Here is a 23,344-nt window from a genome sequence, read left to right as displayed (position 1 = left end):
TATCATGCACTCCCTTACGCCTTTAACTTATGCCTGTAAATGTTTAACAAGTATTTCCATGTGTCCACAGTTATTTTATGTTACTACTCCGACATTTGCATTTTCGACAAATAATCCTCTAATTTTATGGATATTGGTGAGGAGGGCAGAGACCGATTCAGGACATGGAAGTATAGGAACACCTAACAATAACAGAGGAATAAGAGGGTGGAGGGTAAGAGACGAGCGTGAAGGGACTATGTACAATGTAAACACTATTTACACCAGCAGAGGGCAGCTCAGAGTGACACAACATAGTACACACAGAGGTGAGCTTGGCCAGTGGGAATAGTGACATTTATCCGTTGGGTTGGTTGTATATTAGATTGTTTGGGCCAGTCATTAAAAACAGGGAGGATTCGGGTGTCCTAGGCATTGTTGAGGGGGTATTAATGTTATGTGGGAACTAGTATGTGTGTGGGAATAATGTTGTATGGGGAGCATTAATGTTATGTGGAGGGTAATAATATGTTGGGAGTGGTCTGTAGGGGGTTAATATTATTTGGGGACTAGTATGTGTGAGGGGTTAATGTGGAACTGGGGTGTGGGGAATTAATGTTATGTAGGGACAGGTGTGTGTTGGTAATGTTATTTTGTTAATTTATTGTTCTTATTCTATGTATGTGTAAATTCATTATTTACACAATATAGACATTTAGCCAGGGTCTGATTTAGGGCTGAATTTTTAAATTAGTTTACTCAAATTTAATTAACGAATTAACATACCTTATACAGGTAGGGTGCATGCTGGGGTTGGTTTTAAAGATGCAATGATAGAAAATTGGGATATGGGGCAGCACAATAAAAGTCTCTTGGGGACAAGTAATATAAATCGGGGCTGTTTTAGCTTTAGTTAATACAGGAAACATATTGTTTTTAGCACGATAAAGTACCCTTTGAATTGTGTGAGGTATTCCTGAGGGGTACACGTACCACACAACTAAAAACCCAAACCCAAAGCAGTTATTTTGTGGTAAGAGGTCTGAAAATTTCTCAAACAGCTGAACCGATCTCTTTCCGACTATGAAACCAGAATTCAAATATTACATATTAAAAGTGTTACCATTGGCTATGACACTGCTATCGCAGCTGTACTTCCTGATGAATTTCGCATGGGGAATTATCTCGGACGGTCAGATAAAAATAATTTTTTCCAAGGTTTTTTATTATTATTTCTTCTTTTATTTATTTTTTAATCTATTTTTCAACTTTTTTTAACAAGTGGAACAAGAAGCCCAAATTCCACTGCACATATCTGTAGAGACTGACCCAGCGAATCAGCAAGTGATCCCTTACCGCACCGGGCCAGTATCACTCTGCAGCCCAGCGATATGCTTTTGATCAGTTGTGGCGATAAGGAAAATGATGCCTTATCACATCAATCAGGGAGCCATGAATAGATAGGGCCCACAGTCACAGCGTAGCAGTGATAATCAACTAGATACACTTCGGGGACAGCACGGTTGATTATAGGCTCCCGTCACTTACCCAGATCATCTTGTATTTAATCCATGGCCCCAAAAATCTGGTGAAGTTGGAATATAACTAACCATGTTCTCAGCAAAGATACCTTTATTTTAACACAGGAAAACATTAAATTGTCATCTAAAATATATTCAAGTATCAATCCCATTAAAAAAAATCAGGTATGTTTATTATAACAGAATCACTCTGGCAGGCTGTAAGAAGAATGTTTCCCTTGTTTTTTATCTTCAGGTTGCTATTAATGATTTATGATTTTAGTCTAGCATAGCAACCACAGTCACATGGCATGTGATGTAGTGAGCAGAGAGGCTTTGGAACACCTCTGAGCACTGTCTGCACTCCTTCTCCTCCCTCTTTTGTCACATGATATGCCAAGAGCTATGAGCCTGTGTCTGTGTAGCAGAATGGCAGTGTCTGGCAGACGTTTTTGTTATCCAACCAGAGAGCTTTTGAAAAGACGATAATGATTTGTAGGAGGATAGCTAAGAAAATTACTCTCAGATGCATGCTTAAAAAGTGTACTTTTAAAGTACACTTAAGTTTTAAAAAGTTCTATGTAGGATGGCCGGTTTTATATTCTGTTATCAAACAAGCCATCTATAAAGCTAATAATACTGCCTTGTAAATATGTGCATGGTAGTTTCACTGTTATATTTACCAGACTCTTACTTTTACAAGACTTCTTATAATTGTGCATTTTTTCTGATGTCATAAATGGAGCTAAAGTAACATTTATAGTTGACTTAGAATATAAGTTGGGAATGCAGCAGACCTGGGATGGGCAAGGGGTAGCGTGGGGTTATCAAATTATCACCTTCTAGCCAGTGATGTTATCCTAAAATAATCCGGAACAATAGTCACAAAGGTCAGCATTTTGTTACAGGTAGAGCGTGTGTCATGCAGAAGAGCTGTGCCTATGATAAATAGTGTGTGTGGCTACAACAAATTGTGGATTTGGCTTAGTTGAAGACTTTAGTGGACCCAGAAAAACCATACTTGCCAACGTTTTTCTATCCCTCTCCGAGTGATCCCAGAGGGGAGGTTGGGTGTGAGGATGGAGGGAGGTTGTCAGGCGCCGTCTCCGCACTGACACTTGGGGCAGAAGACGGACGCCTGCACCTGTTGCCTAGCAGCAGGACGCTATCTCTGCTCACCTGTCTGCAGCCAGCATGTGTTACCGCCAAAATCTCCCTAACCCTATCAGGAGGCACCTTAGGGTATATAAAGCAGCCTCTGACACATGTCTAGTGCCAGAGTATTTAGTGTCTAGTGCCCCTCCCACATTCTATCACAGTGTCCCAAGAGACCGGGAAACGCCAGATCCTAGTCGGTGCCGGGAAGGCCGGTCTAGGGCTGAGTACATCTTCCCCCAATTCTCCAGACAAAACTGACTTTTTGATGCCCATCATCATCCATGCTTCCCAGGGTCCGGTCTCCCTTCAGGCCTTCGTGGATTCGGGGGCAGCTGGAAACTTTATTTCTGCATCCTTAGCAGCTAACCTTCATCTACCCCTGGAATCATTATTGCAACCCTTGGTTCTGACAGCAGTGGATGGTAACAGAGTGGCCAATGGATCTATCTCTCAGGCCACCCGGCTAATCTGTCTACAAGTTGGTCTCCTCCATTTTGAATGGATCTCATTTCTAGTCCTTCCACAGACTGTTAATTCAGTAATATTAGGACTATCCTGGTTAAGGGACAATTCACCCCAATTTGATTGGCAACTTGCTCAAGTTACTTCCTGGGGTCCGCTCTGCACTGATCGATGCCTCAAGACCCTGCCTATTAGGTGTCACGCTCTCACACCGTCTTGGGTTGCCATCTGAATACACTGCCTTCGTTGATGTCTTCAGTAAAACTGCCGCTGAGACGCTTCCACCCCACCGTCCTTGTGATTGTTCCATTGAACTTATTCCTGAAGAGAAGATTCCTCTTGGTAGAACGTACTCTCTTTCCGTTCCTGAGACTCGAGCCATGACCGAGTATGTATCTGAAAACCTCGAACAAGGATTTATTAGAAAAACGTTCTCACCTGCCGGTGCAGGATTTTTTTTTGTAAAGAAGAAGGATGGTTCTCTAAGACCATGCATCGACTACAGACTGCTCAATGCCATTACCGTGAAGAACAGGTACCCCATACCCCTGGTTTCCGAGTTATTCGATCTGATCAAAGGTGCCACGATTTTCACCAAACTAGACCTCAGGGGCGCCTATAATTTGATTAGGATTCGTGAGGGCGATGAATGGAAGACTGCTTTTAACACTCGGGATGGCCACTATGAATACCTGGTGATGCCTTTTGGCCTTTGCAATGCCCCAGCGGTCTTCCAGGAGTTCATTAATGACATCTTCCGAGCCCTACTCTATCTCTCAGTCGTTGTCTATCTGGATGACATACTTATATTCTCCAGGGACTTAGAATCCCATCGAGGTCACGTCAAGGAGGTTCTCTCTCGACTACGTTCCAACCACCTTTACTGCAAGCTGGAGAAGTGTGTCTTTGAAGCATCTCAGGTCCACTTCCTGGGATATATTGTGTCCGATGCTGGTCTTTCCATGGATCCTGGGAAAGTGGCTGCCATTCTCAATTGGCCACAACCATTGGGTCTCAAGGCTATCCAACATTTTATTGGCTTCGCCAATTATTATCGGCACTTTATCCAGGACTTCTCGACTCTCATTTCTCCGATTACTGCTCTCACCCGCAAGGGAGCAGCAAAATCATGGTCTGCCGAAGCCCTCAGTGCCTTTCAGTCATTAAAGAGGGCATTATCCTCCGCCCCTATTTTGCTACAACCTGACTTGTCTCGGCCGTTCTTTGTTGAAGTTGATGCATTCCTCCATTGGCATAGGAGCCATTCTTTCACAGAAAGATTCTGATGGAAAGTTTCATCCCTGTGATTTCTGCTCCAGAAGATTTTCCCCCAGTGAATTAAACTACGGTATCGGGAATTATTGTCTCCGCACTGACACTTGGGGCAGGAGACGGACGCCTGCACCTTCAAAGCAACCACACCCTGTTGCCTAGCAGCAGGACGCTATCTCTGCTCACCTGTCTGCAGCCAGCATGTGTTACCGCCAAAATCTCCCTAACCCTATCAGGAGGCACCTTAGGGTAAATAAAGCAGCCTCTGACACATATCTAGTGCCAGAGTATTTGGTCTTCAGCCTTGCTCCAGCATTTGTTCCTGTGTTGCTGTTACTTGGATTCTGACCCGGCTTGTTCCTGACTTCTCCTTCGGTTCCTGATTCTGGCTTAGACTGATATTTGGTATTGACCCAGCTTCCTGACCATTCTCCTGCTTCTGATTTGGCTATATCCGTTCCTCTGGTTGTGACCCGGCTTGTTGACTACTCTTCCATCCTGCATCCTGGTGGGCTGTCACCGCTGCCTCAATTGTTACCTCGCCAGCTGACTGATACTGAGTGCCGGGACCTGCGCGTCCCTTGCAGCGAAGTCCATACCTCCTTGCGGGGGTTCCTGGTGAAAACCAGGGGCGTGTTAGACTCCGCGCCTCAGTACTCAGTAGCGCCAACTGCTGGCAGGTATCATCAATTCCACAGAGTAATTCTGACAGAGGTGAAGTGCGGCGAATATTGTTATTTTACCACGGGGGCAGGGCCAAAATGACTCGCAGAGAATTGTGTCTTAGAAATTTCCATCCTGCCCGCTTCCCTAGGAAGTGGACAGGACGCGGGAGAATGGCCTGCTCCCCTGGGAGTCCGGAAGACCTACCCATGTTTAGTAGTCTCCTGGAAATTTCGGTAGAATGGGCAAGTATGATTTAAACCAGGAGATCTTGGTGGGACGTATAATGGCGGTCCTGGTAGTCCCAAAACGAATGCAATAAAGTGTTACAAATATACTCTCAGCTGCTTACCTGGCCTTTGCCTTGGCACAATTAAATTAGTGATTCTAACTTCGTTATAAATTCGAGCATAACTAAATAAAGTATCCACAACTGCTGTAGAACTCTGTCCAGAAAATGCTGATGAAGGTTCTGCATACTTACCAATAGGCATGTTTACATGCAAGGGCAGTACTACTAGGGTGCAGCTGCCTTCCCCTCCGAGACCCCCTCTTGGCTCTCAAAAGAGCAGTGCAAATTCCTCTTCTGCAGTCGGCTATGCTCTTTTGAGGCTAGAAAGTGCCGTCAAATTTTCCTAAGGGCCCGGCAATGCACTGTTCTGCCCCTGTTTATACGGATTGCAAAATGCTGTGACCAGGCAGATCAGGGTGTGGCTTAGGTACACCAGGGGGGCATGGAGAGGTGTTTCCTGATTTAAAAATCAGGTATGTTAGGCACCACGGCTCAGTGGTAAGCACTTCTGCCTCACAGCACTGGGGTTATGAGTTCAATTCTTGACCATGGCTTTATCTGTGTGGAGTTTGTATGTTGTCCCCGTGTTTGCGTGGGTTTCCTCAGGGTGCTTTGGTTTCCTCCCACACTCCAAAAACATACTGGTAGGTTATTTGGCTGCTATCAAAATTGACCCTAGTCTCTCTCTGTGTGTGTGTGTGTGTGTGTGTGTGTGTGTGTGTGTGTGTGTGTGTGTGTGTGTGTATGTTAGAGAATTTAGACTGTAAGCTCCAATGGGGCAGGGACTGATGTGAGTGAGTTCTCTGTGCTGCGGAATCAGTGGCGCTATATAAATAGATGATGATGATACACTATATGTGATTTTACATAGTCTTCCGCTTCGTGGCTGAGTTGCTGTTGTTCCTAACCGCTTCCACTTTCTATTGATATCACTCGTAGTTGATCGTGGAATATCCAGCAATGATGAAATTTCACGAACCGTCTTATTACAAAGGTGGCATCCTATCACAGTACCACACTTGAAGTCACTGAGCTCTTCAGAACGACCCATTGTGTATCACAAATGTTTGCAGATGGAGACTCCATGGCTAGGTGCTTGATTTTATACACCTCTGGCAACGGGTCTGATTGAAACACCTCAGTTCAATAATTAACAGGTGTGGCCAAATACTTTTGTCCATAAAGTATATATATATGTATATGTATATGGTATTCAAAGGCTTTTACTTTACAAGTTGCATTATTAATCCCTAAATGAAGCCATAACACATACAACACTTAGGTATCTTACAATACTGAACAGGTTACTGTCGGTATGCGAGAAGCATAATGCACAGCACAATATATTTGTACCTCCTGCTGAGACCTATTATGCTTCTAATTCATTATTTAGGATTCTATCAGCTTCATTTCTGTTTATCTCTTTCCCATCCAGATTTATTCTCACAATTTGTGTCTTTACAGATCGCACTGCCAGTCAGTGCTGCATTATTTGAATGTTTATTTCACAATGTCTGGTATAGGTGTTCTTCTACTATAATCCACAAGTAATGACAATATGTGTACAAATGCTGTAAATCATACTTTGTAGTCCAGCCCTCCAGCAGATGCAGAAGAGGGATTGTCAGCGTTGGCTGGTTGGGATGATGCGTATTGTGTCATCATGTCCCAGCTCTCTGTGGGTCATGTGATACACAACAATAGGCTGCGATGGGACATGTCACCATGTTGTGGTCATCATGTCTTCGTCCCCGTCTGCTTCTCCTGTCATCTGGAAGAACTGCAGACATTGTAAGCTGTAAATAATATCTGTAAAAATGGTGAGGTCTGATGTCATCACTGCTGTTCATTAGGAAAATGTGTGTATTATAAGGAATAGTGCACCACCTACTGTAATTATCTTGGATATTAGAAGTCACATTGGATTTATGTGACCTGTATAAAAGTACTTGGCCTATAGCCGTGTACTTTTATATGGTTTATAGAACTTCTAATATCCATATAATTTACAGTAAGATGTTCATTATACCATACTGTATATAATCAGTAATTTCTGATGTTGTCTTCATTCTGAAAGCTTGTCTATTATAAGGAATAATGCACCCAATGCTGTAAACCATTATGGATATTAGAAGTCACCTGAGATTCCTATGACATGGAACTCCTTAGTGACATCTAATGTTCTTATAATTTACAGAAGGGGGCCTGCCCCCTACCCTCACCCCGCCATGTAGTCTGTCGGAAGGAAAGAAGGATCACTGCCCAAGTCACCTCACCTGATTCTGCTTTCCTTCTATCACATTGTGGGACAGAAAAATCACTCAGGTAACCCAGGCAGTGAATCTTTTTTCCTTCCGACATACTACACCGTGGGAGAGGGGCAGGGCCCTCAGGCAGTGGGGCCCACCAGGGATTTTGATCCAGATTTTTTTTTTTAGAATTTCATCTGTCTCTTCCTTGCTGTCTTTCACTGCAAGCTTCTCTTTAGAAGGAGAGAGACAGATTCAGTTGTGTTTTAGCAGTTTAAAAATGATTGTTTGCCTACTGTGAACACACTGAAGGTGGCAATTTTGTGGGTTGAATCAATATCCATTAGAATGAAAAATATCAGTTCACTAGGATCCAGCTCATCATTGAGACACTTTGGGTTCCAGTGACTAGTTACCCGTAATGTCACCTATCATCAATGGTACAGCCTAATTAAAATGACTTTGCATGGGGAAGACTATTTAACAAGTTTTTTGGTGGTAATTGTACCGCCACAGTACCTGTTCAGTTAGTGCCATCGAAGGACGACGATAACCGATTTTATATATATATATACACAATATTTATATATTTTTTTATTTTTGAAGACTATATTTATTAAGTTTTGTCACAAACAATACAAACAACTGACATGGTCAAAAGGTAATATAAACAGGTGATATCTATCAGTAAAGGCAAGGTGAGGTGACCAAATTTGATTAGAATGATTGCATGGTGTGAACATATATAGTAGGTACAGTAGCACAACATTGAAAATAGACCTAGGAGAGGAGCATAGACGTTTTTGAATAGTTTAAAAAAAAAAAATGTAAAGAAATTTTTTTAGAAACTTTTTTTTTTCTACATTGATTCAACTGTAAGCTTAAATCTTGGATTCCAATTCTACTGTGCAAATCGGCTCACACATAAGCACATCTGCTAGGACAGGCCCAATGATGAAGTAATGATATGTTGAGTTAACCCTTAACAGCTCTGAACCAGTATCTTCGAGTCGGCTCATTGTCGTTCAGCTGCCCTATTTTTTTGTTAAATTACGGGGCATTAAAAAAACCAACCTAATCGTAGTAGGATTGTTAGTTCTTAAAAATGTATCTGTAAAGCCAATCAAAAATGTTTGCTTCTGTGGCCTTCTGTGCATCCTGTTTCTAGTGAATTGATCTACGTATTCATGGATATTGGTACTATTTCTGCTTTATGATGTGTGAGGTGCTCATACTCATACTAACCAGCTGTCTGCTTTTGTTTTCTGAAATATACTAGAAAAAAACATCAGAATGTGATTCATTGATTTATAATATACGAATATAGTCAAGAGCAGACAGACATAAATTGCATTCTAGATCTGACAATTGTAACTTTTCCAGGACATGTAATCCATATTATTTTACTTAAGCGTACACGTGTTATATTTCCCCTGTGAGAATATTGATTATTAGTGAAAGGGTTTGCTATCAGCAAATGGATGTTTATATGCTGTTGGTATGAAAGATCACACCAACCTCCACCGATTAGCTTGTGGGCAGGTTATCAACAAGACAGCTGGGAGCAGTTCTGTGGTGTAATTATACATCTGACGTCTATAAGATAAATCAAATATCTTAGATCCAGGAACCTTGGATAAGAGCACAGTTCAGGAGCCAATATTAGGCTTCCCTATCCCTAAAGTTTTACCATAGGATTTATCTAACAGAGTTATAAAGAATTTTATTCAATATACAGAAATGCTTTCTGCACATGTAAACAAACAGCCCATTTCAAGCAAAAGGGATCAATATAATAATAATATGAATATTACTCTATAAATAATAAAAAATAAGTTGATTTCTAAGATGATCACAAAAGTTCAAACTACGATGTTATACAACTTTTCTAATCTATAATATAAATGTCTAGTGGCGTGTGTTAGTCTGTCTGTGTGTGTGTGGCAAAATTAAAACCAAGCTGCAGCGCCACCTGCTGGGCGGAGTTATACACTGAACTACTAAATTCTTAGTGTGTGTGGGAAAAAAAATTCAGAAAGGGCTGAAATTTGGTATACTAAGATGTTTTTAATTTGTTAATTTAATTTGTTAATTGTTAAAAGTGTTTATAAAGATTTAAAAAAAATATATATATATTTCTTGAAGGAGAAGTGACAGTTGGGAGTGGTTGGTGGTTGCCGGGGGTGACAGTGGGGAGTGGTTGGTGGTTGAGGCCTGGGCTATGGCCCAAATGCATGACAAGAACCTTTTTAACACCTTAAGTAGCTTGATTTGACTAGAATGCATCAGTATCATGCACGGGTTAACTTGTAGTATTATCAATGTCTAAGTGGCATGAGTCTTCAGTATTAAGGATGCAGTACTCTTATTTCTATTCGCAGTCCTACACAATATGCATTCAGAACCACAGGTCCTCTGATAGTCCTCAATTAGGTTCTGAGTATCACAGTTTTGTTTGAAGTCATGGACCCTCATTATTGAGTCGAGTCTCTATATGTGGTGCAGTTTTTACTAATATCGGTGGTCTCTCCTTGGCTGCTATGTGTACACTGAGAATATTTTCTCCTGGCCAGGGCTCATATGTACAACTTAAGATCTTTGGAAGTCTTTGAGTGTTGCCACTTGTCTCTCTAGCGAGGTATAAATGATCCCCAGGTATTGGCACCCTTTTTCCTGTATCTCTCTGTAGCTGTTGTACCTGTAGTTGTTATCTCTTCATGAGATATCTGTATGTATTGTTCAAGGAGTGATTACAGCACAGCCACGTTCTACAGATCTGTAGGACTACTTGTAAAATAACAATCGGCAGGTTGCTAGCACAAAAGTAGAAGACTGCAAACAAACAAAGACTATGGCATAAGAAGTTAATAGTTAATTTTACATTCATTTTAGAGAAACCGGAACTTGCAGCTCTGCAAGTGATGTATGGCATAAAGTTATAACAGCAATATGCTCTATGATTATTTATTTTGAATGTGCTTGTTTTATACATCCCAACATTTTCCCATGCAAAATCAAGACAAAATAAACTTACCCGCCATGATCTGCATAAGTGGCACCCCCAATTCACACAAACGCCACCCCAATCTGTACAATCATGCCCATTTTCCAAACAACCTTGTCCACTTCCTGAGGAAGCTCTTGGCAGACCCTGCCTCTTTCAAGGCCCATGAATTGGGATGGTCCTGTAGAAATCGGCTCGGTTACCGGGATTTTTCCCCCTTTGAGCATTGATCAACCTCTGGAGAAGATTGACGATCACTGTTTTTTCCAGGAACCTGGCACATATTCAGACTGAGGACCAGAACCTGTATTTGATATAACATCATGAATATATTCTGTGATCAGCACCCTCTTTCACCTAGAATACCCTGTTGTTTTCAGGCAGTGTGTCCTGCCCATAGCGCTAGAAAATAAAGTGATAACTAGTTTGTTTCAGGGAGTGGTTCATCTCTTTTAAGACAGTGAAATATTTTGGATGCGGTCACAATTCCGACAGTGGAAATGACAGCAATTAACCTGACAACACGAATAGCCGCCAGCATTGATCTTTTAATGTTAGCATTATGATTGTCGACATTGTGAATGTTGCCAATCACACTGTTGACATTTTCAAGCTGTCCCCACAATGGAAGTGTCTGCATTTAGCCTGCCGAAATTTTCACGTCAACAGGTTAGCTGCCGACATTTCCACTGTCGAAATTTCGGTCCCTACCCAAATATTTTAGGAAATATGTGCTAGATCCCGTATTGATTCATATTAATTTGATTTTTCTAGTTATTATTGAATCTGGCGGTTTCAATGTCCAACATTTCTGCGTGTGTGGTATAAACTACACACCCTGCAGTGACAAGTCTCTAGCGCCCAGGGGAAGAGTGCGTGCCAGACAGAGAATGTTCTACGGTCATTCTGGGGATTTTTACGAGTTTTCAGATTTCCTGCACAGAAAGAATTTTGTCTCTAGACATAAACTAATTTCAATGGCAGCGATTGAAGCCTTTCTCAGTAACCCATATAAAATGATGGCACACTGCAACGCAGCTTCAGGAAACAATGCACACTTAATTTACTTCAGCATTAATGTGAATTGTTGCTGTTCAGTACTCTTACCTCCCGTTGGCTCTTGATAAATGACCCCCCACTATGTGTTTTACCTGCAGTCCCTTCTTTCCTCGGCATCCCAGTCTCCATGGTTACTGGGATCTGATACCCACAAGGCGCTTGCTGTAATTGTTAACACTTTCTGTCCCGATGGACCCGATGTCTTTTTATCTTTTACTCCCAACTTAATTCTTGCTACAGCCATACAATGAAGAGACTCACCTGACAGCAAAAGGGTTAATACATGCATTTGCTTATTAGTATAGAAAACAATATAGCTTATATGTGTTTTATATTTTTGTTTGTATAAGTACGGAAACAAGTTTTAAAGCGGTAATAATCTGTTAGTACATTAGGACTTCTGTAAATACATTAGGGTCTCCTTACCCATTGTGGGCACCTCTGTAGCCTATCCCACGAAATGGTTTACTATACTCAAATCAAAAGTTTAAATTCTTGGATACTGAGCATTCCAATGGGGAAAAAAATCAGAAGTGTCCTAGAAGCACCGCATTGGGACCCTTTAATTCTGTTTATTAGAAATAATAATAATGTTTAGTGGACCTGTCACGACTGAGTGTAGCGTACCTGCTATCGTTGACACTACTCGGAGGAAGGTGCGGAGTCTAACGTGCCCCTGGTATTCACCAGGGACCCCCGCAAGGAGGTATGGACTCAGCTGCAGGGAACACGCAGGTCGCGGTCCTTCCACGAGTCAGATAACGAAGCACGAGAGGAATGTCAGCCAGACCGGTTCGGCAATGGTGCGGGCAATGCAGGTACACAAGGAGAATCCGAAGGGGCGATGAGTCTAGCCGGGTCGGTAAAGTTCTGACAGCGAGGTACAAAAGGGAGATCCAAAAAGTAGTCAAGGCAATCCGGGTCACAAAGGTCACAGGCAAACAACAATAATCAGGAGGAAGGCAAAGGTCAGGAAATGGGCAATCACAGGAATACACTAGAAACGCTGGAGGACAGGAGGACCTGAAACTCTGGCACTGGAGGGTGGACCATGGAAGGCTTAAATACCTCTGATGCCCAATCAGCTTCAGCGCCGCATCGCTGTCATCAAATTAGCGCCGTAGCGCTTCCTGAATGCAGCGTCCTGTTGCCTAGCAACGGGAACACTTTCAGTGCTGTGGCCGAGCGCGGCAGAGGTGACGGGTCTGGTTGCTAGGCAACCAGATGCGCTGAGCAGCACAGCGGGACATCCGTCCCGATCTCACAGGCGGCGCCTGACAGGACCACAACGGGAGAAAACCAAGTAATAAGTTATGCAGTGCCATAGTCCTCGTTTAGATATATTTTGACATAACCACTATGACACTAATCTTTTTAAATGATCTGGAAGTTGCACACATTTATGTCCATGTTCAAGTACAAGCGGATCGCAAGACTCTGGTTATACGTTACTTGCCATATGTAGACAGACAGCACACAGGATACACACACATGCATATGTGCAATATAGTCCTATCTGAATGCATGGATAAAAAATATATCCCTTAATTCTATAATCATTAAGAAAAATACTTTTATAAAAAATTTTTTTTTACATGAAATACATAAATCTGGATGTTATTAATATGTACAGTACATACAATGCATTTTTACAGTTTTTCTTACTTGCAAACACACGTTCTGGCATGAATAGGTATTAGTCGGCACTTACACCTGCCCCTGTAGCTGGTATAAGTGTGACGGCTAAAAAACACGTATCTAAGATTTCCCAGGAGCTTGAATTGGACAAACGTCCACCCTACGTGTGGCGCTCCTTCCCTCTTAGGCAGTCGGAAGTGTCATTTGCGTTTGGTGATGGAAAGGATGTAATTGCGTTCACTGGTGTAAGGTCTGTTCCTGAGCGATTTCATGACAAGTTATGGCACGCAATGGGATTTACGTCCGAAAATGAATGGTCATCTCATTCTCTTGTGCATAAATAGTGACTAAGGGTTGCAACTAGAAAGTGCTGGGTTCCAGAGCAATCTATAGCACTATTGATCTTATTCTTGGTTCCCCCTAGACACTGCATTGTGAGCTAGGCTACAGTTATAAGAACTTCACAGATGACACCAGGATTACAGCAAGATAAAAGTGGTGTGTTTGGTGCCCCCATCCTTCACAGTGGCCAAACAACTTTCTCTACTGCTGAAGATTACTCTCAGCTTTGACAACTACCTGTAGTATCAACTACATTTTCTAGGAATTGCACTGTGAGTTGCCAAATGCACACCTAAAAAAAGTCAACAAAAAAATAGTTTACATTATGTTTCTCTTAAACAAAACAAAAGTTGCATGTCAGTGCTAGACCTTTGCCCCATGCCTCCTCTGCTAATAATCCTTAGTTCAAGTTCTTATAATCATCTATAGCTCTATATTATCTTCGTAGCTATTTGGGTTTGTGTAAGATAAGTAAGTTCTGATAAACGTTTGGGTAGGGAAAACCTGTTGCACCACCTGGAATTAGATAATGAAACGTTAAAAATAAGCACAGAATCAAAAAGGTAAGAGTGGGAGTTTAAGTCTGTCCTAAAAGCCATATAACATAGATGTCAGCTATACAAATACATGTGGTGGCTCTTAAATTTATTAAGTAGATCCTGATGCTTTCAACAAATTTGAACATTACAAAAGTAAGTCCATGCAACAGGAATAGTCCTAAAATTTAGCTCCAATTTCTGCCCTATTTGGCAATATAGTCTTCTTTTACTTAGTTAAGAAAAAGTACATGAACTCAAAATACCACATTAAAAATAACTGCTTGTTCCCTCTCTCAGCCCCTGTAAGAGACTTACCTGATCCTCGTTCCGGCTCTCGATTTCAAATTCCCCTCTGTTAACATTCGGATGGGTGGCTTGGTGCTGTGGTCATGTGACTCTGGGGCGGGTAATTTGAATTCCCCTATCCTATATAAGAAGCACTCACACACTTCCTGTGTCAGAGCAGCAGGTTTTCAGCCTCACTGTCGGGCTCCCCTTATGTCCTGCTACTGCATGCATTCCTGTCTCTCCGTGTATGACTCCTGCTTTGTCTGACTCTGCTTTTGGGTATCCCTTGTGCTGCTTGACTCCTGTGTACCTTTATCCATTTTTGGCTAGATTTCTGGGGGTAAATGTATTAAAGTGGGATTTTCACAAATCGCTGATATTCGGCGACATTTAAAGTGGCAATGTGATTAAGGGCAAGTTTTTCCTTTAATCACATTACCGCTTTAAATTTGGCCATCAATGTTGCAGAATATCAGCGATTTGTGAAAATCGCACTTTAATACATTTACCCCCTGGACTTTCCCTCTGTGCTGCGCTACTTCTGTGTACCAAACCCAGCTTTTCCATATAGGCAACGGCTTTGGATCTCTCTGTGTACACTGCTACTCCTGTGTACCAGACCTGGCTTTCCTTCTGGCCATGTCCCTGTGTTCCTGTACTTATTTGACCTGCATCTGCTCTGTTGCCACTACCATCCATCTCTCACCTATCGCATCAGTGGGCTAACCTAGGGTTGGCGACCTGTGAGCCTCCAGCAGCAAAATCCATCCTGTGTTGCAATGGTTCTTGGTAGAGACTGGGGGGTTTGTTAGACTCCATGCTTTAGGAAGGCTAATACTAACCCTGACTGATAGAAATCTCCTGGTGACTGTAACAGCTCCTCTCTTACATTCTACTGCAAAGGTTGTCACCACTCGGCCTGATGGTCAGTCTGATGTTGGCAACCAGGGTCATAGGGAAAGCTCATAGTAGCAACGACGCTGCTTCAGCAGTGGACCCCAGGATGTCCACTCTCTCTGCAGCAATGGGTATGTTGCTGACCTTCTTTGGCTCATATCATCACCACTGCTTTCTTCTTATAGTTTTATACCTAGTTCACAACTGTATCTTCACGTGACACTGACCATTGTCTCATTTTCAGTCTTTTAACCTGCCCTGCTTGTCCTCACTTCTGGCCTGTCTCTGACATCATATGAGTCATGTTCCTGGTTCCCTTTTCCTTTCTGTGTCAGCAGCTGTTTAGCTGGGCAAACCAAAGTGCCAACAGTGGGTTAGCTCATTGCAAAATCTATAACCATTTTGAAGTGGCCCTTGATGAAGATCAAACACCCATTAGATTATGTGCCTTACAGCGTGTGACTACATTATTCAGTTCTTGAAGGTCTGTCTACCTACATGGACTCATTTCAGGCTTTACTTGCCAGTAGCACCACCATTCCAAGTGCTAGCTCTAGTGTTGCACCTGCCCAGCCAGTACTGTACCACCGGTCTCTACAGCATGCAATTCAATTGGGTCCTCTAAGCGGGCCTGCATCTTCTCTTTATTTACAGGTGAAGATTGTAGATTTTTTTTTTAACATACTTTTCATTAATAGTAGCTTCCATCACAGTACTTATTAGAAAAGAAGAAAATCCTTGAGACTGGTCATGAAGCAGTTGAGGTCTTCCAAACCTTGAAAGAATCTTTTAGCTGAGCCCTAATTCTAATTCTTCCAGATCCCTAACATTCTTTCTTTGTATAGATAATGCCACAGAGGTAGGAGAGGAAGCGATACTCTGACAGATATCCTTTGTCTACAATTAAGTACATCCCTGCCCCTATTTCACCCAGAAGTACTTCCCCACTGAATTCATATATGTCATAGAAAAGAGAAAACCGTTCTCCATTAAATAGAATTTTGAGGAATGGAGACATTGAATAGAAGGGACAGTTCGTTAAATCGCAGATCATACGGATATGGAGTTCATTGAATGAGCAAAAAGATGCAGTTCCACAGATTGGTTATATTCTTTATTTGTTTCAATGTTGTTATCACTTTTCGGTACTAATGATACCTTGTCTGATATTTTTTCACAAGAACACTATGATCCTCCTCAAATTATTCCGTTAATTCTGAAAAATTAGATCATGGCCAATTCTATAAAATGTGTTGGAACATCCAAAAGCCTATTTGTTGCTACCAGTCTCTGGCAGGTATGTCCAAGGCACAAAATTAGAAAATGGCAGGACATTCAAGCATTAGAAAGACTATTGAAATTCTTAGCAGATCGGATTGATGGCCAACTCTTCAAACAGATATCAAGACCTTCGTTCAATCTGACACATATGGTATAAGAATTAAATCTTTAAAGAAGCTCTTTTGGGTTATCTACTTCCTTTGTTCATTGAAAACAAGCTTTCGACTCATTTTTTTCATGGATTTTATTATAGACAATCTAAAGCTGGGTACACACTACAGAAATTTCGACCAACTTTTTATGCCCAGCGATTTTACATGCGATCGATGGTCCGATCGCTCGGTCCATGGACTGCATACACACTAGCCTTGTTTAGGACGATAAAGGGAAGAGCGGACGTCCCTTTAGCGACTTTTTACAGCCATGTTGTCGTGAGCAATGACTGTAATTTCGTACTCACTGTTGTGGATCGGTCAGAAGTTTATACACACTACACAGCGGAAACGAGATTGGAACGAAAATATTAAATGGTACGACCAACCAAATGAGGCAATAATCGTCCATTTGGGCAGACTTTCGACCATCGTGTCACTGCACACACTGACCCGACTTTTGAACGAGCGGTCGTATGTCGGCTGTTTGAGCCGATTATTGGACGAAAACAGTGTAGTGTGTACCCAGCTTAAGTCAGTGATATGAAGATAATGAAAAATGTTTACATTTAGACCGGATTTACCACTAAACGCGTGTCTTTACAGGATGCCGATATATAGGCCTGAGACACATGCTGGGTTTCCTGGGTGTGCTGTTACTTGTGGTTCTATGATGTTTTAAATACATGGTAAGCAGCACTGGTATGCATAACACTATTCATATTATAGAACAATAACTTAATCTCCAATAACCAATCTAAAATATTAATATATTAAGATAGTGGTTTGATAATATAATTACATTTATTAATATAACATACCAAATATGAATTAGAAATAGAATAGTTAATTATTGGCAATTAGGTTTGTCAGAATATTCATTCATATACCATTACAAAAATATCTGGCTAAATATATTTTAACATATAAAATTCATGGGGGTAAATGTATTAAGCTCCAGTTTGTGCAAATTGACGATGTCAGCAAAATTTAAAATGGTAATGTCTTTAAAGGCAAGTTTAAATTCTGCTGACAAAGTCGTTGAATATTGGCGATTTGCAAACATTGGAGCTTAATTCCCTTCCCTTATGGAGTGATTTTGTTCCCCAACAATAATATTAGTTCTTATATCATGGAGTAGTTATATTCCCACATATAGCAAAACCTGTAAAGCCATGTTCATAACATTCAGAGGAACAGAATCCTCTGAACTGATATATCCAACTTTGGATATAATGTGATTGATTAATATCGGAAGGTGGTTTGGTTGTTTCTTGCATGGAATGTAACATACTCTGATTCAAATGGGGATCCAAGGGGCTCGGGAAAACCTGTTAACATTCAAAATCCAATTAGCCAGCAGTAGTAACATAACACAGTGACGAGTGATATAAATGGGATAACAATGTTGCTGATGCAACACTATTACCAAAGTGTCCCCAAATAAATCACTTAAAGCCAGATTAATAGAAAAAATGTCCAACAAACACAGCCTTATGCGTTTCTCCTTGTGAATCGTGTTTTTTTTCAGAGGCGAGAAATCTTCGCGTCAGCTTTGGACTATTATCCTAGTTACTGTTTTGATGCTGCATCTGTCTGACTGTTGCTGAACTTGGCCTGAACTTGGTCTTGTCTTCTGTGTTTTTTTATTTAAATCCTGCTATTTCCTTGTGGTTTCTTAAGTGTGGTACCCTGTATCCCTGGGGGCAACTGAGAACCAGTAAATAGATCTTGTGTTAAGGGAACATGACTGCTGTAGATGAAGAGCATGGTAGCCTGATCACTGATGTTAATTGACAGGGTGTGGGCCCAGACATGACATGAACCCTTGCGATTGAATCAATTTTATCTATCTGAAGTTGAATGCATTCATAAATGATTCTTAGACCCGGCTTGAGATGCAGACACATTTTTATCATTCATTTCTTGCCTGTTAAGTTATCTAAAGTTGAAGTATTTTCCCCGACATATTTTGCAGACAAAGTCTGCCTTGATGCCGACCACCATGTATTGAACCTCACTTTTTGCCATGACCTGTTATCTGGATATGGTTACCGATTCTTGTTGCCATCCCTGAAATTGGCCTGTCTCTTGACCTCCTCTACCAGTCTTGCACAGCCCTTAGTGTAAGTGTTATCCAATCTGTCCCCTTTTCTTCCTTGCCGGGACCTCTGGTTTTCAGTTGTTCCATGGTCCCTAGTATTCTCTTGCCATTGTCCTGTCCTCTGTCTCTTGGCCTTGTCTCCATCTACTTCCTAGTGTCTAAGGCTGGGTAAACTCTACAGGGTTTTCAGCTGATAAACAACCGTTTGCCCCAATATCACATTAGTGTGTCCGCTCCAACGATGAACATTTATCGTTCCAAAGCCCATTGTATCACATCAAAGCACCACATCATATTGTTTCGTTTCATTTTTAAATTGGACTAAAATGTTATTCATCGATGGAACAATGTTGTTCCAATTCTGCAGTGTGTATGCACTCATGACTGGCAGTGACCATAGCTTTCAATCTTTTCAGCCGATGGTTATGACAGATGAAGAGCACAGATCTGAAGGTAAATTGTGTAAAACATGTATAGTGTGTACACATGAATCGACATGCTGATCAGGCCTTTTTTGTTGTTGTTGTTAGTAAAATCATTAAAGATGTTGCATCGGGAGAAATTTTCTGCCTAATGCTCTCTGCTGAAGTCCTGGGGCAATAAAGTATCTACTGCAAGGGAGAGGGGACTGCTATGGGTGCATTGCACTAGTAGCCTGGGTGTTAGGTGTTCAGCTTAGGGTTCAAGTGTTCAGCATTATTCTGTTATACAAAGGGTAACCTTGCCAAAGCCTAGATGGTTCTGGGGAGGACATTGTAGGCAATGCTAGCAGCTCTCCAATCAATGTGTCATCTAAACGGATCCTTCCTGTTTTGATCTTACACTGAAGTGTCTTTTCATTCTGTTGCTTTCCTGGATTCAGGAGCACATTGTACTTTCATTTAGCATTGATCTGGTACAAAAGTTACTTGTTGCTCTTGAGAAGTTCCTGTTCATTATTGCTATTGATGGAAATGTGATCCTCAGGGTAGCGGTGTCACGACTCTGAATGGTTTTGTAGATCCCTTGCCTCTGTCTATATAGGACTTGCCCAGGAGTGCGGAGTCTAACGGATAGGAGGTATTCACCAGGCATCCCCGCAAGGGAATATGGACTCCACTGCTCCTATTCCGCAGGTCGCGGCCTCCCAGACAAGACTTAACAGAGGCTACTGGAGGCAACACACAATGAAGCAGAGGATGTTGATATCACAGGATTAAAAGTTCACGGCTCACAGGCTTAAGTAATAATAGTAATAAAACACTGGAGATAGTAGTAATGCTGCAGAATAATGTATTGACTGATGGTACAATAGAAATGGAAGAATATATATATATCGGCAGATACTAAACACACGGCAATTTGGACAACAGGCAGAATGCAGATCACATTATGCTACTTCATAGTTGGTAACTCTTGACAACTGCATGGGATGAGTAAAACGATAGTTCAAACGTAAAGATGATAAACGGAGAATGCGTGGATCCAATAACAAAACAAACAGCAAGTAAATGTAAATCACTGGTACAGCAATAGTCCCGACAGAATGATAATGTAGAACTGCTGATCCAAAGACAGAGATGATTCTACGTAGCAGGTGGGTTACAGGTATCACAATGATTCTCAGGATGGAAAAGCAATAATTGTTGAACTAGTTGGTTCTACAGATAACAATCCCAAATGATGAAAATGAACAGAAGAAACATCAAACAGTTCGTTACCTAGAAGTAGCAGAGGAACGAAGAGTATCCAAGCCGTGCGTAGAACTACAGATGACAGGTATCTTCAGTAATAGAATTATCAATGAAGAAATAGCAATGTTGAATCAGCCGAGTAGACATAGAAACTTGGGCCGTAGAACTAGCCACAGATGCAGCAGACAACTCACAGAAGAAGTTCAGCATGCAGGTAACAGCGGAGAGGAGTATCCGATGAGCCCAGTGTGGAACTGCAAGTGACAGGCACCCTTGACAGCAGACCGTAGTAATTCAGCGTGCAGATTAACAACGGGGAAGAGTCTCAATTGAACCCAGCATGGAAGTACAAACGACAGGTGTGAAGGAATAGCCACAGTTGCAGCAATCAACTCACAGTGGAAGTTCAGCGTGTAGGTTTGACAGCAGCGAGGAGTATCAGATGAGACCAGCGTGGAACTACAAGTAACAGGTACTTCGGCCGTAGATAGTGGTAGTCCAGCGAGCAGGTAACAGCAGCGAGAAGTTCAGCAGACCAGCGTGGAACTACAAGTAACAGGTACTTCAGCCATAGATAGCAGTAGTCCAGCGAGCAGGTAACAGCAGCGAGGAGTATCAGATGAGACCAGCGTGGAACTACAAGTAACAGGTACTTCGGCCGTAGATAGTGGTAGTCCAGCGAGCAGGTAACAGCAGCGAGAAGTTCAGCAGACCAGCGTGGAACTACAAGTAACAGGTACTTCGGCCATAGATAGCAGTAGTCCAGCGAGCAGGTAACAGCAGCGAGAAGTTCAGCAGAGGACAAACGGGAGGTCAAGTAATGGCAGCCAGAACCTAATGCAGACTGAGTAACACAAAGAACAGGCAATGAGCCAAGGACCATGGATAGTTTAAATAATACTCCAGATCCAATGAGAATCGGGAGGAGATCCAGAACAAGGTAGCAAGGAACACCTGTGTAAAAGTAGTGTCTCAGTAACAGGAGTAGACTCAATCACAGTTCCTAGAGGAAAGTCACAGTGCCGGCACCTGTCTATGGGACCGGCGTGTGACAAGCAGTCAATCTGTTTTCAAAATAGTTTCCTTTAACTTTTTATATGCCATTTGAAAGTGTCTATATCCAATTCTACTATGGCTACCATGGCCCCAATAACACTTTTCACTCATAGATTAGAAGTACAGTAAAGTCCTTTGTTGCTGTTCTTTGTGTTTTGATAAGATACACCCTGTTACATCCATGTTCTTTGCAGTTTTGGGTCTTTAGTGCTCCCCTCCTTTACAATTTAAAGTTTCCTGAGCTTTTTCTTTATAAATGCAAGACTGAAGCCCATGTGTATTCTTTCTGCTGGAGCTGAGTTATTCGTTTTAGGATAAAGACCATTCTCTGAGATCTTATGTTGACAACAGGAGCCTAAACAAAATCACCAAAATTATTGAATTTGTGAAGTCACTGTCTTTTCAAAAATCTATTTACGGGCCTGTATACGAGGTGTATACAATATTATCTGACAAGTGGAAAATTGTGTTCAACACAAATGATGGCCAATACTAATATCTCACCATGACTTGTAGTGCAGTGGATGTTTTTCAACATTGTATTAATGCAATTTTACTTGTTAGCGTTTATCTAAATGATATCTTGATTTACTTCCCAGATCTGGTTTCACATCTTAGTAATGGCATTTTTTCCCTGAATGCCTCAGGAGAACGGTTTATATGCCAAACATTTAAAGTGTGTTTTGAGCAATCACAAGATCCATTCTCAAGTCGACCCATGAAAAGAATCTTCGTTTTGGAACTGGCCACAACCCATGTGTGACGGCTAAGCACCGTTTTCTTTGCCAACTACTGCTGATAGGTATTCAAAACTACTATCCCATTATTTTCCACTATTCCATTATTATCATCATCATCATCATTTATTTATATTCCCACTACAACTCTTAGTTTAGGGTAAATCTTAAGTGCAGCCTCCAGAAACCATATCTTTCTTGCAAACTCACATGGATTTTTTTCCCCAAGAAATTATACGTTATTGAAAATAGCTACTCCACTGGAGAGAGAACTTTTGACTGTTAAACTTGCCTTAGAGACATGGAGACATCTCTCGGAAGGGGCACATTATCTTATTACAATATTCATAGATCATTGAAATCTCCAGTATTCCAATGGACATCGTCTTTTCATGGTTCGACCTTATGTTAAAACGGAAGCTCCCTCACAAGTCTTTGATCTGCTGGACCAAGAGAGCCGTTGCATGTCATAGATCCTTCTTGTCTTGTATTCTGCTACATCCGTAAGTATCCCAACAATTGGCTACATTGGTATTTTAACAATTCACTAGCTGCTGCAAATCTTTCTTCTTCTCATCTGGGCTCGCAACTCTCAAGTTTTGGGGTCATCCTGACATTAATACAACTGCGGGATTGATCACCTGCACTTATTGGTGGCCCTGTCTAAAATAAGATGATAGATTTAGTCTCAGTCTGTTATAAAGTTACAAAACTTGAAAATGGACATCAACAGACACCACTTTTACATCCAGATAATTTTTTATGGGGATTTTCTGTCATTTATATTTTAGCTTTGGGGTTAGTCAAGAATTGGGAGGTGCCTGCTTCCCGTTCTTTTATTGTTTATTACAAATTGCAAGTGCTTTGTAAATGTGAATCTCTGCTGAGCAGGTCTGTTTAAAAGTATTGGCTTAAGATGGAGAGAGTAAATTTGTAGGCATACACTAAACGATGTCATAAAAAGCTTCACACATAAAGT

At 41.5% G+C, this 23,344-nt stretch overlaps 1 protein-coding gene across 1 annotated transcript in view; it reads left to right on the top strand.

The window, feature by feature from the left end:
- The window catches only part of LDB1 (LIM domain binding 1), a 199,626-nt gene that overhangs the window by 20,246 nt on the left and 156,036 nt on the right, over nucleotides 1-23,344 (top strand). The gene's annotated exons all lie outside the window — the stretch shown is intronic.

The sequence above is a fragment of the Mixophyes fleayi genome, chromosome 6 (genome assembly GCF_038048845.1).
Source record: "Mixophyes fleayi isolate aMixFle1 chromosome 6, aMixFle1.hap1, whole genome shotgun sequence".
NCBI classification, from domain to species: Eukaryota; Metazoa; Chordata; class Amphibia; order Anura; family Limnodynastidae; genus Mixophyes; species Mixophyes fleayi.
The sequence above is the reverse complement of the archived record's forward strand: the minus strand, read 5'-3'. Positions and strand labels throughout refer to the sequence as shown.